A 6,924-nucleotide genomic window follows, 5' to 3' on the forward strand; every position below is an offset into this window, starting at 1 on the left:
ATGCTTGGAAGCTATTTAAAACCACACTAACTGAAACCCAAATAGAATGCATTTCACCGATTAGGAAATGCACTGCCAAGTCTAAAAGAAGTCAAAAACTATTACTGTAATTTATGGTTACTATGTTTTATAGTTAATAAAAATACATATGGTCCTTACATATTACATAGATGACATAAACATATCACAACTAATAATGTGATCCTGTATCACAAATTTAGAAAAGTCCCATCCATGTGATATTGTAGAACAGCTTCTGTAATAAGTCATAATAAATGATGAGCATCTAGATGTAAGCCCATTTTGTAGTTGATCCTCCTCAGAAGTTATCTCCCTAGCTGAATGGAATTTTTGTATTATAAAGGAGCATATGCTGTGTTATTTAGACTTGCCTCTTATTTACAATTCAGCATTTACCTAGGAAGCAAGTTAGTCCATTAGCCTTTCCTTAATCAGTTACAAAACCTTTTGTTCTAATACTTAGCAGCAAAACACTCTCTAAACATACTGGCAACATACCCTTCTTAAGAAAAACTATGCCCCATCCGTAGATGGCTGATTAAACAAATGTTATAAGAATATGACAGGTGTTTGAGGATCACTTCCGGTATGGCGCGACAACCGGCGCGTTTCAGCAAGCGCTGAAGTGCCCAACCCCGTTTGTCTTTTTTCGGGGATCCCGGTTGCCGGGAATTCCCGACCAGCGGGCCTGGCGTGGCTTGCTGGAGCAAGGGGCTTTGATTTCTGGGGGGCCCTCCGCAGTCAGCAATGTGGGGGGGTGTCCAGGAACCGCCCTGAAGCAGGGAACTTCGGTGGAGCAAACATGGCTGCCATGGTTTTGCAGAGTTGCAGCCGCCTGGATTTTTAACTTTGCACGGGGAGAAAAGGGAACTATCACAGTGGCAATGTAAAGATTCAAAAGATGTGTTGACTGAACTGCAGAAACGGACATGAGGGAAGAATTATATACAGCGGAAGAAACAATAGACCACCAAACAGCGGCATCCAAAATAGGGAAATAAGGCGGCCGGGGGAATGAAAAGGACTGAGTTATAAATAATTACTTGTGAGGAGGGAAGAAAAGCGGCGTTGAAACTCTGTATACTGTTGGCTTGTTCGAGTTTTGAGTGACTGGAAAGGAAAGCATATTTGTGTTTTGTGTGGAGTTTGAAAGAGATGGAGCAGATTGAAAGAAGTTGGGAGGAACGAGAGGTAGAGCTGGAGAGTGGCGAGACAGAAATGGAGAAATTTATCAGAGAGATAAGAGAGGCGGCATGGAGAGGATGTTATGAAGCATGTATGGAAATAAGAAAATAATATGGCTTGCAGGTGGAAACAGACAGAGAGGAAAAGCAGGAATTAACTACAGTGAAAGAGATCCATGAGGAGGAGGATGCGAGAGATAATTCGGACAGTGTTAACGAAGGAGAATCAGAGGAGGGGGTAGAGTCGATAAAAGTTGAAGTGGAACTTAAAGTGAATCATCTAGGTCCTAAACTGGTCCCTTTAAAAGAAGATAACCAACGTTTAAAGACTGAGCAAGGGAGAAACAAAAAGACTCGAAAGGATAAGCGATGGTTAAAGAACTTCAAAAGGATCAATAGATTCAGGATTGTGGAAGGAGTGAAAGGCAGAAGAAAGAGCTATGGAAGACAAAGAGTGCTAAAGGGAAGAAGGCATGGAGACATGTTGAGGGGAAAAAATAAACTGCAAATGTCTAAGAGAAAAAGGAAGCGATTTGAAAAAGTAAACTTGATGCCTCCCCCCTCTGTATGGATAGACTTGGAAGACTGACAAGTTAGCTACTGGATTTGATTGGGAGATTTGATGATGATATTTAAAATTATGTATTAAGATGACTGACCTGAAATGTGATGGGGGGGGGTTCTTTTGGTTTGGTACCTGTATTTAAACCTATTTACTTATGAAATTGAGAGGAAATTGAGAGGAATTATTAGGGGAAGTTAGAATTGATTTTAAGGGGAGGATTTAAATTAAGGAAAATTAATAAATTTGGGTAAATAATTAAGGGGATAAACATAGTTGATTAGGGGGGGAAATTGTAATAAGATGGGTAGAGGGACATAATTTGAATATAAAAGAGATTTGTGACCTGATATATGTTGGGGTGGAAGTGTGTTAATTATTTTTATGGTTAAAGGATTTGAAATTTATTGGTTTATGAAATAATATATGGATATTTATGTTTCTATTTATTTGTATTAATATGGATGTATTTATGAATTTGACTTGAAATTTTTAGGGGGAAAAGGTTAATATAAAATTTGTGATTGATTAATTTAAGGAACAGAAAGGGTTTGTAACTGATAACAAGGGAATAAGGAATGTGTAGCTGGCTGGGGAGAAAATGTATAATCATGAGATTAGAAATTGATTAGAAGTAGTTGCGTTATTGGATAATTGAAATGATACATCGGAATTTATACTTGTATTTATATTTATATTGTTTTATTTAGCTACAAAATTGACTTGGAATTTTTTAGAGGGAAAATGTTAATGTAAAACATGTGATTGAATATTTAAATGAATAGAAAGGGTTTGTATAATAAGGGAATGTGTAGTCGGCTCTGGGGTATTGTATAATCATGGGATTTGAAATCAATTAGAGGCAATGGTGTTTGATAGAAGGAAATTTTGATGTAAATAGGCTATTTGTTACTTATGGTAAGGTACTTGAGCAGGTCAGTCATAAGGAGATTTAAGGTTTGGAAATCACAAATGGATGTTGAGGAAGCCAAGGGGAAAGAAATGTTGGGAAAAAAGAAACCAAAAAGTGTTAAACAAATTATTAAGAAAATATAAAAAATCGCAAGCAGTAAATTAATGGGTATAAAAGAGAAAAGAAATAATTATGAACTTAAACCCCTATATTGATCACACAGAAACGTCAAGAAAGGAAGGGTAAGCAGAGGAGCTACAACTTGATAGAGTTTGGGAAAAGAACTGTATGCTTGAATTAACACTTATTTATCCTCAAAAAGCTATAGGAGTATAGAAGTTTAGACAACACAGATTGGGTTTTGTTTCTGACTTGGTTTTTACTTGAATAGTGAAAATAAGGAAAGGCAGTTAGTAAAGGAAGAATGGTAATATTAATCAGTGTTGTAGAAAATAAGTGTGATACAAGCTATGGAAAGATATGTAAATTTGCTCATGATGTTGTTTATGTGCACAATATAGGCCTATAAAATCTAATAAAAATAATTATATAAAAAAAGAAAAACTATGCCCCATAATTCCATGCAGCTGCATGTGAAACTGCCACATCCTTAAGAAGAAGAAGAGATTGGATTTATGCCCCGCCTTTCACTACCCAAAGGTGTCTCAGAGTGGCTTACAAGCTCCTTTCCCTTCCCCTCACCACAACAGACACCCTGTGAGGTAGGTGGGGCTGAGAGAGCTCTTGACAGAAACAGCTCTTTTTCAAGAACACCTCAAGAACAGCCTTAAGGGTACAGATCACAATTACAACCATAATCGAAGTTATTATCAAACTAACAGCATGTAGCACATATAATATTACCTCAAATATTAATATATTTTAATTAATATCATTAGTAATACAATGCAACAATATCTCAAAATGCAACCTATCACAAATGCAGTATAAATACATTACAAAGTGGTCTTTGTAGCTCCTATACATAACATGACAGATCCGAATTTGTATTTAGTCCATAAGGCGTATATGTTTTTAACCTAAAAATCCAAGCCACCTCTTGACAGAGCAACATTTTTGGACATAATAATGATTGTATGCATGTAATAAATGTTTGCTAAGTATAAAGAGCTGCAAATCATCAGCAGAGTGTTCCTTTTCTACAAAATGTGCTACCAAAGATGCTTCCATATTTTTATTGTGGATTTATGATCTGTGTTCTATAATGCATGTCTTTACAGTGTGTATACTCATCCTAATATATAGAAGCTGGCATGGGCATATAATAACATATATTGCCCTTTTATTACTACAGTTTGTAAAATGAAAAAAAATCATTGTATAAAAACCTTGTGGATGTTCAAACATCTTCATCTCCAAAGAGAAGGGGCACACAGAACACTTACCACATTTGTAGGGTCCAGATGAACTAGCCCTATTTAGCTGGTTCCAATACTTCTAGTTTTCCTAAATCCAATAAGTCGTCAATTATCGCATCCAGGTAAATCTGCAATCACATGTCAGTGTCTATTTATAATATGTTTAATCACATTAACTAAAAGTGAAATGCACATGTTATGCCTTTCTGGACTTGCTGTTGTTTATTGTTGAATAAGGTACCTCCCTTTAAATGGATGGGAAAAGAGCAAACAGCAAATTCGTGGTTTGCAGGGCATGGAAAATGCGGCACATGCTCTTTTCAAGTGGCACCATGAACAACTGTTGGGAGCCAGGCTTCTCCCTGCCAGCCAGATGACCGGCATCTGGGGAAAGCCCCCAAAATCAAGGGGGCCTCACCAATGCTCCCTCTAAGCTGTGGAGTTTTGTGAGCAAAAATTCTACTTTGTGAGCTACTGGCATTAAAGTTGTGAGCGAGTGATTTGACTACTGCATAAATTAGTTTGCTCTGGATCCATCCTTCCCGAGCTAAGACAAACATGTTTGAGCCGGAGGCTAAAAAACTGTGAGCTGGCTCACACTAACTCAGCTTAGAGGGAACACTGGTCCCCACACCCTCACCTGGGGACTGGCATCCCTAGGCCCAAATGAGTCCTCCATCAAAGGGCAAAAGAGCCCTGGAAAGGGCCCTGCCACTTCCCCCTGCCTTTTACTGGCAGAAATCAAGGCTTGCAATATTGTGTGTTTGCCACTTTAAGTGTTTGCCACTTAAAGCTACAGGTACTGCCTCTATTATTTATGCAATTTTCCCACTTATCTGTTTGTTTTTTAATTAGATTTCAGATTTTTCTGCAAACTTGGGGCATTTTTTTCAGTTTTTAAGAAAGATCTGTCTTCCCATTAATGGTTTCAGTCTCCAGGTAAGTATTCACAGATTTGGCCATGCTGAGAATTAGATATATTGATACAGTGAAATTTTTCATTGATATCCTACACGTGATAAAGGTCAGTGACCTCCCTAACATGATCATAACATCTTTCTGTTCTAATATAATTTTTATTGACTTACCATCAAATTAAATGAGATGCTGGAAATTTCTCTATCTTAAAAAAAATGCCCCAGAGAGGCCCAATTCAGATCATGGCCATGGAACACTAGACGATGGGGTTTTAAAAAATTTGTTTTATAAATACAAAAAATGCACATATAAACCAAGTGTTACAAGCTTACAATTATGCGACCTACATAGTCACCCAAATGACTCTACCAACTATCATAACAATTTTCAAAAAGCTATCTAGTTTATCACTAAAGTGCCAGAAACTGGGATTCATATTGGGTAGAGTGTAGTAAGTGCGTTAGTTTGCCTTTTGGTCTTCTTTATTGTTTGATTATGTGTTCAGACAAATAACCAATTATGATACTGTGGATTAGATGGGATTATTTCATGTCTTGTCAGGTAATCTATTACCGGTTCCCGTTTTTGCGTAAATTTTGCATGTGACTTAGTGATTTGTGTTTGCGCACTATTATTCTGGTCCGTTATTTTTGCCATTACAAACTGTTCCCATGTTTTATCTTGCCATGCTTTGAGAGTTGGAGGGTGTGGTGTTTTCCATGCCTCAGCTATTGCTAATTTCGGAGTTGCAAGCAATGTTTCGGTAATTTCTTTCGCCTCATCTCTTACTGTATCATCCCATTTGTTCATTAATACAACTTCTGGATTGCAGGAGATCTTCTGTGCGGTTATCTCATTTATACTCGACACTTCCATCCAAAACTTAAGTTGCTCTTCAGTGATAAAAACCACACCTGATGTCCAATTTAAAATCTTCCACTGTATCATCTTGTTTTTACTTCATTATCTCTTAGTGAGGTAGTTTATACAAATCAGGGATGGGTTTGCTTGCCTTTGTATTTAGCTATTTTGCTGAATCAATGATTTTAGAAGAAAATAACTACAAATAGGATTGCACTGTAAGTATGCAGCAGTGAACATTTTCAGTTCTCTGTGTTACATTTCTGGGAGGAAAGTTTTGGATTATGTATGTTAATGGTGGGCCATAGTGGATAGAGAGGATCATATTCAAGATACATTATGCAGACTCTTGGATACTTCAAGCCTTATATTTCTACTGCTTATTCATTTAAAAATATGTGATTCTGTTTCCAAGCCAGTGCTTGTTCCTGATTATCAAGAAAAGATAATACTAGGTCAAACCAATGTATTCCTCCAGGACATCAAAATCTTCTGAAAGCCAACCTGAGGAACTCAAGCTTTTAGCAATCATGAATCAGAAGGTTTTGAAATAACTTCCTTTAAGACTTTTTAGGATTAATAATCATCATCTACCAAGATGCATTTATTATATATTGTAGTAAGTATGGTTTATCAGGGTAGCAGAGTATATTAATAAAGAAAAGGTAATATAATGCTGAAAATCTGGCTGAGGATCAGAAGTTCAAGTTTTATGGTGAATTAAATGAAACAGATAATGAAACTGAAGCTCAAATACTTTGGCCACCAAATGAGAAGGGAGCACTCACTGGAAAAGACCCTGATGCTGGGAAAGATTGAAGGTCAAAGAAGACGGGGACGGCAAAGGATGAGATGGTTAGACAGTGTCAGCGATGCAACGAACATGAAATTGAGCCAACTTCGGAGGACGGCGGAAGACAGGAGAGCCTGGCGGGAGATTGTCCATGGGGTCGCGAAGAGTCGGACTCGACTGTGCGACTGAACAACAAAAATGAAGTGACACTCAGAATGCTGCAAATAGGAGCATTAAACAACATTAACTATAGGCATGACATGAATAATTGAGCTCTAACTACCTTTGTATGC

This window comes from Gekko japonicus, unplaced genomic scaffold (assembly GCF_001447785.1).
Source record: "Gekko japonicus isolate JY-2015 unplaced genomic scaffold, Gekko_japonicus_V1.1 scaffold1530, whole genome shotgun sequence".
NCBI classification, from domain to species: domain Eukaryota; kingdom Metazoa; phylum Chordata; class Lepidosauria; order Squamata; family Gekkonidae; genus Gekko; species Gekko japonicus.